The 9,526-nt window shown below is 56.7% G+C and overlaps 7 non-coding genes across 7 annotated transcripts; all 7 read left to right on the forward strand.

Annotated features, from left to right (window-relative positions):
* Nucleotides 1-483: 483 nt before the first annotated feature.
* Nucleotides 484-647, forward strand: LOC148430797 (U1 spliceosomal RNA). The gene has a single exon (XR_015877344.1). It is a non-coding gene; the product is annotated as a U1 spliceosomal RNA (small nuclear RNA).
* Nucleotides 648-1,919: 1,272 nt separating this feature from the next.
* LOC148430798 (U1 spliceosomal RNA) lies at nt 1,920-2,083 on the forward strand. Its single transcript, XR_015877345.1, has one exon. It is a non-coding gene; the product is annotated as a U1 spliceosomal RNA (small nuclear RNA).
* Nucleotides 2,084-3,355: 1,272 nt separating this feature from the next.
* Nucleotides 3,356-3,519, forward strand: LOC148430799 (U1 spliceosomal RNA). Its single transcript, XR_015877346.1, has one exon. It is a non-coding gene; the product is annotated as a U1 spliceosomal RNA (small nuclear RNA).
* Nucleotides 3,520-4,791: 1,272 nt separating this feature from the next.
* LOC148430800 (U1 spliceosomal RNA) lies at nt 4,792-4,955 on the forward strand. The gene has a single exon (XR_015877347.1). It is a non-coding gene; the product is annotated as a U1 spliceosomal RNA (small nuclear RNA).
* A 1,272-nt stretch (nt 4,956-6,227) lies between these two features.
* Nucleotides 6,228-6,391, forward strand: LOC148430801 (U1 spliceosomal RNA). The gene has a single exon (XR_015877348.1). It is a non-coding gene; the product is annotated as a U1 spliceosomal RNA (small nuclear RNA).
* A 1,272-nt stretch (nt 6,392-7,663) lies between these two features.
* LOC148430802 (U1 spliceosomal RNA) lies at nt 7,664-7,828 on the forward strand. The gene has a single exon (XR_015877331.1). It is a non-coding gene; the product is annotated as a U1 spliceosomal RNA (small nuclear RNA).
* Nucleotides 7,829-9,100: 1,272 nt separating this feature from the next.
* Nucleotides 9,101-9,264, forward strand: LOC148430803 (U1 spliceosomal RNA). The gene has a single exon (XR_015877342.1). It is a non-coding gene; the product is annotated as a U1 spliceosomal RNA (small nuclear RNA).
* The last annotated feature ends 262 nt before the right edge of the window (nt 9,265-9,526 follow it).

Raw genomic sequence — 9,526 nt, forward strand, 5'->3', positions numbered from 1 at the left:
ACTTGCTTTGCAAAGCAGGCCTGGAGCTGTTGCACGGTCCAGCTGCTGCAAGAAATCAGCCTGAGTGCTTCAAGTGCTGTGGCTGCCCACCTTGATCCCCACGCAGGGCGGACTTGGGAGTCATCCAGACGGCACCCGTGAAAGCCCGCCGTGCCCCGCGCCCCCGGCACTTTTCCTGTTTCCTGTCCTTTTCCTTTCATACGCCGACGAGGCTCGCAGCCAGCTTTGGCCGACTGCTTGGATGACATCACCGTATGCAAATCCGTCTGCTGCAGTGTGCCCTGGGAATGCTTGCACTAGTTTGTGCGTATGTAGTTTGGGGGTGCTTCAGCAACAAGGCACCCTTCCAGGTGAAGAGATGTGGCCTCCCTGCAGTTGTTGACCTCAGCTGAGAGTTCGCTTCGCGCATGCTCCCCAGGTAAACCTCCTTCAGTTGACGGGGGTGTGCCCGAGCAGCGGGCCTCCCCAGCCCTAGTCCAACTCATACTTACCTGGCAGGGGAGATACCATGATCACGAAGGTGGTTCTCCCAGGGCGAGGCTCATCCATTGCACTCCGGGTGTGCTGACCCCTGCGATTTCCCCAAATGCGGGAAACTCGACTGCATAATTTGTGGTAGTGGGGGACTGCGTTCGCGCTTTCCCCTGATCATCTCTGGTAAAAATCAGCTTGGTTTTGTTTGAAAGCGTCTGTGTGTCTGCTGTGCTGGTGTCAACTCTGAAGCTTTGCTGGATGTGTCCACCCCCTCCCTTCTTTGCCCCGGGGATTGGACATTGAAAGGGAACGTTGCTAGTACTACTAGCCCCATGGTTTTAGCATTGCTCACAAAACATTGTTTGGGCCTAAGCATCGGTTCCGGGACCGATGTTTCTCTGGCCTTTTCTACTTAAGCATGTAACACACTAACTAGTACATTTCACCCGTGCGCAGCGGGACTCAAGACGCTTGCGCAGACCACCAATAACCGCTCTCCACTGCGTAACCTCTGCGTTGCGTCCGTCTCTCAATCAGGCCCTCGGTCTCTTAGGTTGTGAGCACCAGACACGAAGAGAGCCAGCCGGCAGCCCAAAGTACCGCACGGTGAGTGCAGCTGCCAGCAAGCCTGCGCAGCCGCACGGCGCCCCACACAAAGACAACGTTGAGGGGGAAGCCTAGCAATGGGGAGGGAGCATCGGATGCTCCCTCACCATCGCGGGGTTAAGCGTCAAACATCGGAACCACCTGACCGATGGTTCCGGCGAAACATCAAATGATTCCCCTCCCTACTTGGCCCCTGCGCCCTGTAAACTGCGCTTCCACCTTTCCCTCAGCGCCGCGCTCTGTCCTGACCTCTCCTCCTGTGTGTGCTTGCTGCATGCTTCCTTGCTGTTGTGCCATTCCAGCGTTCTTTGCGTAATCCCACCAATAGAGGGCGGTGCAGGACCCACACTTGTTTCACTTGCTTTGCAAAGCAGGCCTGGAGCTGTTGCACGGTCCAGCTGCTGCAAGAAATCAGCCTGAGTGCTTCAAGTGCTGTGGCTGCCCACCTTGATCCCCACGCAGGGCGGACTTGGGAGTCATCCAGACGGCACCCGTGAAAGCCCGCCGTGCCCCGCGCCCCCGGCACTTTTCCTGTTTCCTGTCCTTTTCCTTTCATACGCCGACGAGGCTCGCAGCCAGCTTTGGCCGACTGCTTGGATGACATCACCGTATGCAAATCCGTCTGCTGCAGTGTGCCCTGGGAATGCTTGCACTAGTTTGTGCGTATGTAGTTTGGGGGTGCTTCAGCAACAAGGCACCCTTCCAGGTGAAGAGATGTGGCCTCCCTGCAGTTGTTGACCTCAGCTGAGAGTTCGCTTCGCGCATGCTCCCCAGGTAAACCTCCTTCAGTTGACGGGGGTGTGCCCGAGCAGCGGGCCTCCCCAGCCCTAGTCCAACTCATACTTACCTGGCAGGGGAGATACCATGATCACGAAGGTGGTTCTCCCAGGGCGAGGCTCATCCATTGCACTCCGGGTGTGCTGACCCCTGCGATTTCCCCAAATGCGGGAAACTCGACTGCATAATTTGTGGTAGTGGGGGACTGCGTTCGCGCTTTCCCCTGATCATCTCTGGTAAAAATCAGCTTGGTTTTGTTTGAAAGCGTCTGTGTGTCTGCTGTGCTGGTGTCAACTCTGAAGCTTTGCTGGATGTGTCCACCCCCTCCCTTCTTTGCCCCGGGGATTGGACATTGAAAGGGAACGTTGCTAGTACTACTAGCCCCATGGTTTTAGCATTGCTCACAAAACATTGTTTGGGCCTAAGCATCGGTTCCGGGACCGATGTTTCTCTGGCCTTTTCTACTTAAGCATGTAACACACTAACTAGTACATTTCACCCGTGCGCAGCGGGACTCAAGACGCTTGCGCAGACCACCAATAACCGCTCTCCACTGCGTAACCTCTGCGTTGCGTCCGTCTCTCAATCAGGCCCTCGGTCTCTTAGGTTGTGAGCACCAGACACGAAGAGAGCCAGCCGGCAGCCCAAAGTACCGCACGGTGAGTGCAGCTGCCAGCAAGCCTGCGCAGCCGCACGGCGCCCCACACAAAGACAACGTTGAGGGGGAAGCCTAGCAATGGGGAGGGAGCATCGGATGCTCCCTCACCATCGCGGGGTTAAGCGTCAAACATCGGAACCACCTGACCGATGGTTCCGGCGAAACATCAAATGATTCCCCTCCCTACTTGGCCCCTGCGCCCTGTAAACTGCGCTTCCACCTTTCCCTCAGCGCCGCGCTCTGTCCTGACCTCTCCTCCTGTGTGTGCTTGCTGCATGCTTCCTTGCTGTTGTGCCATTCCAGCGTTCTTTGCGTAATCCCACCAATAGAGGGCGGTGCAGGACCCACACTTGTTTCACTTGCTTTGCAAAGCAGGCCTGGAGCTGTTGCACGGTCCAGCTGCTGCAAGAAATCAGCCTGAGTGCTTCAAGTGCTGTGGCTGCCCACCTTGATCCCCACGCAGGGCGGACTTGGGAGTCATCCAGACGGCACCCGTGAAAGCCCGCCGTGCCCCGCGCCCCCGGCACTTTTCCTGTTTCCTGTCCTTTTCCTTTCATACGCCGACGAGGCTCGCAGCCAGCTTTGGCCGACTGCTTGGATGACATCACCGTATGCAAATCCGTCTGCTGCAGTGTGCCCTGGGAATGCTTGCACTAGTTTGTGCGTATGTAGTTTGGGGGTGCTTCAGCAACAAGGCACCCTTCCAGGTGAAGAGATGTGGCCTCCCTGCAGTTGTTGACCTCAGCTGAGAGTTCGCTTCGCGCATGCTCCCCAGGTAAACCTCCTTCAGTTGACGGGGGTGTGCCCGAGCAGCGGGCCTCCCCAGCCCTAGTCCAACTCATACTTACCTGGCAGGGGAGATACCATGATCACGAAGGTGGTTCTCCCAGGGCGAGGCTCATCCATTGCACTCCGGGTGTGCTGACCCCTGCGATTTCCCCAAATGCGGGAAACTCGACTGCATAATTTGTGGTAGTGGGGGACTGCGTTCGCGCTTTCCCCTGATCATCTCTGGTAAAAATCAGCTTGGTTTTGTTTGAAAGCGTCTGTGTGTCTGCTGTGCTGGTGTCAACTCTGAAGCTTTGCTGGATGTGTCCACCCCCTCCCTTCTTTGCCCCGGGGATTGGACATTGAAAGGGAACGTTGCTAGTACTACTAGCCCCATGGTTTTAGCATTGCTCACAAAACATTGTTTGGGCCTAAGCATCGGTTCCGGGACCGATGTTTCTCTGGCCTTTTCTACTTAAGCATGTAACACACTAACTAGTACATTTCACCCGTGCGCAGCGGGACTCAAGACGCTTGCGCAGACCACCAATAACCGCTCTCCACTGCGTAACCTCTGCGTTGCGTCCGTCTCTCAATCAGGCCCTCGGTCTCTTAGGTTGTGAGCACCAGACACGAAGAGAGCCAGCCGGCAGCCCAAAGTACCGCACGGTGAGTGCAGCTGCCAGCAAGCCTGCGCAGCCGCACGGCGCCCCACACAAAGACAACGTTGAGGGGGAAGCCTAGCAATGGGGAGGGAGCATCGGATGCTCCCTCACCATCGCGGGGTTAAGCGTCAAACATCGGAACCACCTGACCGATGGTTCCGGCGAAACATCAAATGATTCCCCTCCCTACTTGGCCCCTGCGCCCTGTAAACTGCGCTTCCACCTTTCCCTCAGCGCCGCGCTCTGTCCTGACCTCTCCTCCTGTGTGTGCTTGCTGCATGCTTCCTTGCTGTTGTGCCATTCCAGCGTTCTTTGCGTAATCCCACCAATAGAGGGCGGTGCAGGACCCACACTTGTTTCACTTGCTTTGCAAAGCAGGCCTGGAGCTGTTGCACGGTCCAGCTGCTGCAAGAAATCAGCCTGAGTGCTTCAAGTGCTGTGGCTGCCCACCTTGATCCCCACGCAGGGCGGACTTGGGAGTCATCCAGACGGCACCCGTGAAAGCCCGCCGTGCCCCGCGCCCCCGGCACTTTTCCTGTTTCCTGTCCTTTTCCTTTCATACGCCGACGAGGCTCGCAGCCAGCTTTGGCCGACTGCTTGGATGACATCACCGTATGCAAATCCGTCTGCTGCAGTGTGCCCTGGGAATGCTTGCACTAGTTTGTGCGTATGTAGTTTGGGGGTGCTTCAGCAACAAGGCACCCTTCCAGGTGAAGAGATGTGGCCTCCCTGCAGTTGTTGACCTCAGCTGAGAGTTCGCTTCGCGCATGCTCCCCAGGTAAACCTCCTTCAGTTGACGGGGGTGTGCCCGAGCAGCGGGCCTCCCCAGCCCTAGTCCAACTCATACTTACCTGGCAGGGGAGATACCATGATCACGAAGGTGGTTCTCCCAGGGCGAGGCTCATCCATTGCACTCCGGGTGTGCTGACCCCTGCGATTTCCCCAAATGCGGGAAACTCGACTGCATAATTTGTGGTAGTGGGGGACTGCGTTCGCGCTTTCCCCTGATCATCTCTGGTAAAAATCAGCTTGGTTTTGTTTGAAAGCGTCTGTGTGTCTGCTGTGCTGGTGTCAACTCTGAAGCTTTGCTGGATGTGTCCACCCCCTCCCTTCTTTGCCCCGGGGATTGGACATTGAAAGGGAACGTTGCTAGTACTACTAGCCCCATGGTTTTAGCATTGCTCACAAAACATTGTTTGGGCCTAAGCATCGGTTCCGGGACCGATGTTTCTCTGGCCTTTTCTACTTAAGCATGTAACACACTAACTAGTACATTTCACCCGTGCGCAGCGGGACTCAAGACGCTTGCGCAGACCACCAATAACCGCTCTCCACTGCGTAACCTCTGCGTTGCGTCCGTCTCTCAATCAGGCCCTCGGTCTCTTAGGTTGTGAGCACCAGACACGAAGAGAGCCAGCCGGCAGCCCAAAGTACCGCACGGTGAGTGCAGCTGCCAGCAAGCCTGCGCAGCCGCACGGCGCCCCACACAAAGACAACGTTGAGGGGGAAGCCTAGCAATGGGGAGGGAGCATCGGATGCTCCCTCACCATCGCGGGGTTAAGCGTCAAACATCGGAACCACCTGACCGATGGTTCCGGCGAAACATCAAATGATTCCCCTCCCTACTTGGCCCCTGCGCCCTGTAAACTGCGCTTCCACCTTTCCCTCAGCGCCGCGCTCTGTCCTGACCTCTCCTCCTGTGTGTGCTTGCTGCATGCTTCCTTGCTGTTGTGCCATTCCAGCGTTCTTTGCGTAATCCCACCAATAGAGGGCGGTGCAGGACCCACACTTGTTTCACTTGCTTTGCAAAGCAGGCCTGGAGCTGTTGCACGGTCCAGCTGCTGCAAGAAATCAGCCTGAGTGCTTCAAGTGCTGTGGCTGCCCACCTTGATCCCCACGCAGGGCGGACTTGGGAGTCATCCAGACGGCACCCGTGAAAGCCCGCCGTGCCCCGCGCCCCCGGCACTTTTCCTGTTTCCTGTCCTTTTCCTTTCATACGCCGACGAGGCTCGCAGCCAGCTTTGGCCGACTGCTTGGATGACATCACCGTATGCAAATCCGTCTGCTGCAGTGTGCCCTGGGAATGCTTGCACTAGTTTGTGCGTATGTAGTTTGGGGGTGCTTCAGCAACAAGGCACCCTTCCAGGTGAAGAGATGTGGCCTCCCTGCAGTTGTTGACCTCAGCTGAGAGTTCGCTTCGCGCATGCTCCCCAGGTAAACCTCCTTCAGTTGACGGGGGTGTGCCCGAGCAGCGGGCCTCCCCAGCCCTAGTCCAACTCATACTTACCTGGCAGGGGAGATACCATGATCACGAAGGTGGTTCTCCCAGGGCGAGGCTCATCCATTGCACTCCGGGTGTGCTGACCCCTGCGATTTCCCCAAATGCGGGAAACTCGACTGCATAATTTGTGGTAGTGGGGGACTGCGTTCGCGCTTTCCCCTGATCATCTCTGGTAAAAATCAGCTTGGTTTTGTTTGAAAGCGTCTGTGTGTCTGCTGTGCTGGTGTCAACTCTGAAGCTTTGCTGGATGTGTCCACCCCCTCCCTTCTTTGCCCCGGGGATTGGACATTGAAAGGGAACGTTGCTAGTACTACTAGCCCCATGGTTTTAGCATTGCTCACAAAACATTGTTTGGGCCTAAGCATCGGTTCCGGGACCGATGTTTCTCTGGCCTTTTCTACTTAAGCATGTAACACACTAACTAGTACATTTCACCCGTGCGCAGCGGGACTCAAGACGCTTGCGCAGACCACCAATAACCGCTCTCCACTGCGTAACCTCTGCGTTGCGTCCGTCTCTCAATCAGGCCCTCGGTCTCTTAGGTTGTGAGCACCAGACACGAAGAGAGCCAGCCGGCAGCCCAAAGTACCGCACGGTGAGTGCAGCTGCCAGCAAGCCTGCGCAGCCGCACGGCGCCCCACACAAAGACAACGTTGAGGGGGAAGCCTAGCAATGGGGAGGGAGCATCGGATGCTCCCTCACCATCGCGGGGTTAAGCGTCAAACATCGGAACCACCTGACCGATGGTTCCGGCGAAACATCAAATGATTCCCCTCCCTACTTGGCCCCTGCGCCCTGTAAACTGCGCTTCCACCTTTCCCTCAGCGCCGCGCTCTGTCCTGACCTCTCCTCCTGTGTGTGCTTGCTGCATGCTTCCTTGCTGTTGTGCCATTCCAGCGTTCTTTGCGTAATCCCACCAATAGAGGGCGGTGCAGGACCCACACTTGTTTCACTTGCTTTGCAAAGCAGGCCTGGAGCTGTTGCACGGTCCAGCTGCTGCAAGAAATCAGCCTGAGTGCTTCAAGTGCTGTGGCTGCCCACCTTGATCCCCACGCAGGGCGGACTTGGGAGTCATCCAGACGGCACCCGTGAAAGCCCGCCGTGCCCCGCGCCCCCGGCACTTTTCCTGTTTCCTGTCCTTTTCCTTTCATACGCCGACGAGGCTCGCAGCCAGCTTTGGCCGACTGCTTGGATGACATCACCGTATGCAAATCCGTCTGCTGCAGTGTGCCCTGGGAATGCTTGCACTAGTTTGTGCGTATGTAGTTTGGGGGTGCTTCAGCAACAAGGCACCCTTCCAGGTGAAGAGATGTGGCCTCCCTGCAGTTGTTGACCTCAGCTGAGAGTTCGCTTCGCGCATGCTCCCCAGGTAAACCTCCTTCAGTTGACGGGGGTGTGCCCGAGCAGCGGGCCTCCCCAGCCCTAGTCCAACTCATACTTACCTGGCAGGGGAGATACCATGATCACGAAGGTGGTTCTCCCAGGGCGAGGCTCATCCATTGCACTCCGGGTGTGCTGACCCCTGCGATTTCCCCAAATGCGGGAAACTCGACTGCATAATTTGTGGTAGTGGGGGGACTGCGTTCGCGCTTTCCCCTGATCATCTCTGGTAAAAATCAGCTTGGTTTTGTTTGAAAGCGTCTGTGTGTCTGCTGTGCTGGTGTCAACTCTGAAGCTTTGCTGGATGTGTCCACCCCCCTCCCTTCTTTGCCCCGGGGATTGGACATTGAAAGGGAACGTTGCTAGTACTACTAGCCCCATGGTTTTAGCATTGCTCACAAAACATTGTTTGGGCCTAAGCATCGGTTCCGGGACCGATGTTTCTCTGGCCTTTTCTACTTAAGCATGTAACACACTAACTAGTACATTTCACCCGTGCGCAGCGGGACTCAAGACGCTTGCGCAGACCACCAATAACCGCTCTCCACTGCGTAACCTCTGCGTTGCGTCCGTCTCTCAATCAGGCCCTCGGTCTCTTAGGTTGTGAGCACCAGACACGAAGAGAGCCAGCCGGCAGCCCAAAGTACCGCACGGTGAGTGCAGCTGCCAGCAAGCCTGCGCAGCCGCACGGCGCCCCACACAAAGACAACGTTGAGGGGGAAGCCTAGCAATGGGGAGGGAGCATCGGATGCTCCCTCACCATCGCGGGGTTAAGCGTCAAACATCGGAACCACCTGACCGATGGTTCCGGCGAAACATCAAATGATTCCCCTCCCTACTTGGCCCCTGCGCCCTGTAAACTGCGCTTCCACCTTTCCCTCAGCGCCGCGCTCTGTCCTGACCTCTCCTCCTGTGTGTGCTTGCTGCATGCTTCCTTGCTGTTGTGCCATTCCAGCGTTCTTTGCGTAATCCCACCAATAGAGGGCGGTGCAGGACCCACACTTGTTTCACTTGCTTTGCAAAGCAGGCCTGGAGCTGTTGCACGGTCCAGCTGCTGCAAGAAATCAGCCTGAGTGCTTCAAGTGCTGTGGCTGCCCACCTTGATCCCCACGCAGGGCGGACTTGGGAGTCATCCAGACGGCACCCGTGAAAGCCCGCCGTGCCCCGCGCCCCCGGCACTTTTCCTGTTTCCTGTCCTTTTCCTTTCATACGCCGACGAGGCTCGCAGCCAGCTTTGGCCGACTGCTTGGATGACATCACCGTATGCAAATCCGTCTGCTGCAGTGTGCCCTGGGAATGCTTGCACTAGTTTGTGCGTATGTAGTTTGGGGGTGCTTCAGCAACAAGGCACCCTTCCAGGTGAAGAGATGTGGCCTCCCTGCAGTTGTTGACCTCAGCTGAGAGTTCGCTTCGCGCATGCTCCCCAGGTAAACCTCCTTCAGTGACGGGGGTGTGCCCGAGCAGCGGGCCTCCCCAGCCCTAGTCCAACTCATACTTACCTGGCAGGGGAGATACCATGATCACGAAGGTGGTTCTCCCAGGGCGAGGCTCATCCATTGCACTCCGGGTGTGCTGACCCCTGCGATTTCCCCAAATGCGGGAAACTCGACTGCATAATTTGTGGTAGTGGGGGACTGCGTTCGCGCTTTCCCCCTGATCATCTCTGGTAAAAATCAGCTTGGTTTTGTTTGAAAGCGTCTGTGTGTCTGCTGTGCTGGTGTCAACTCTGAAGCTTTGCTGGATGTGTCCACCCCCTCCCTTCTTTGCCCCGGGGATTGGACATTGAAAGGGAACGTTGCTAGTACTACTAGCCCCATGGTTTTAGCATTGCTCACAAAACATTGTTTGGGCCTAAGCATCGGTTCCGGGACCGATGTTTCTCTGGCCTTTTCTACTTAAGCATGTAACACACTAACT

Source organism: Taudactylus pleione, unplaced genomic scaffold (assembly GCF_031769625.1).
Source record: "Taudactylus pleione unplaced genomic scaffold, aTauple2 ptg003192l, whole genome shotgun sequence".
NCBI lineage: Eukaryota > Metazoa > Chordata > Amphibia > Anura > Myobatrachidae > Taudactylus > Taudactylus pleione.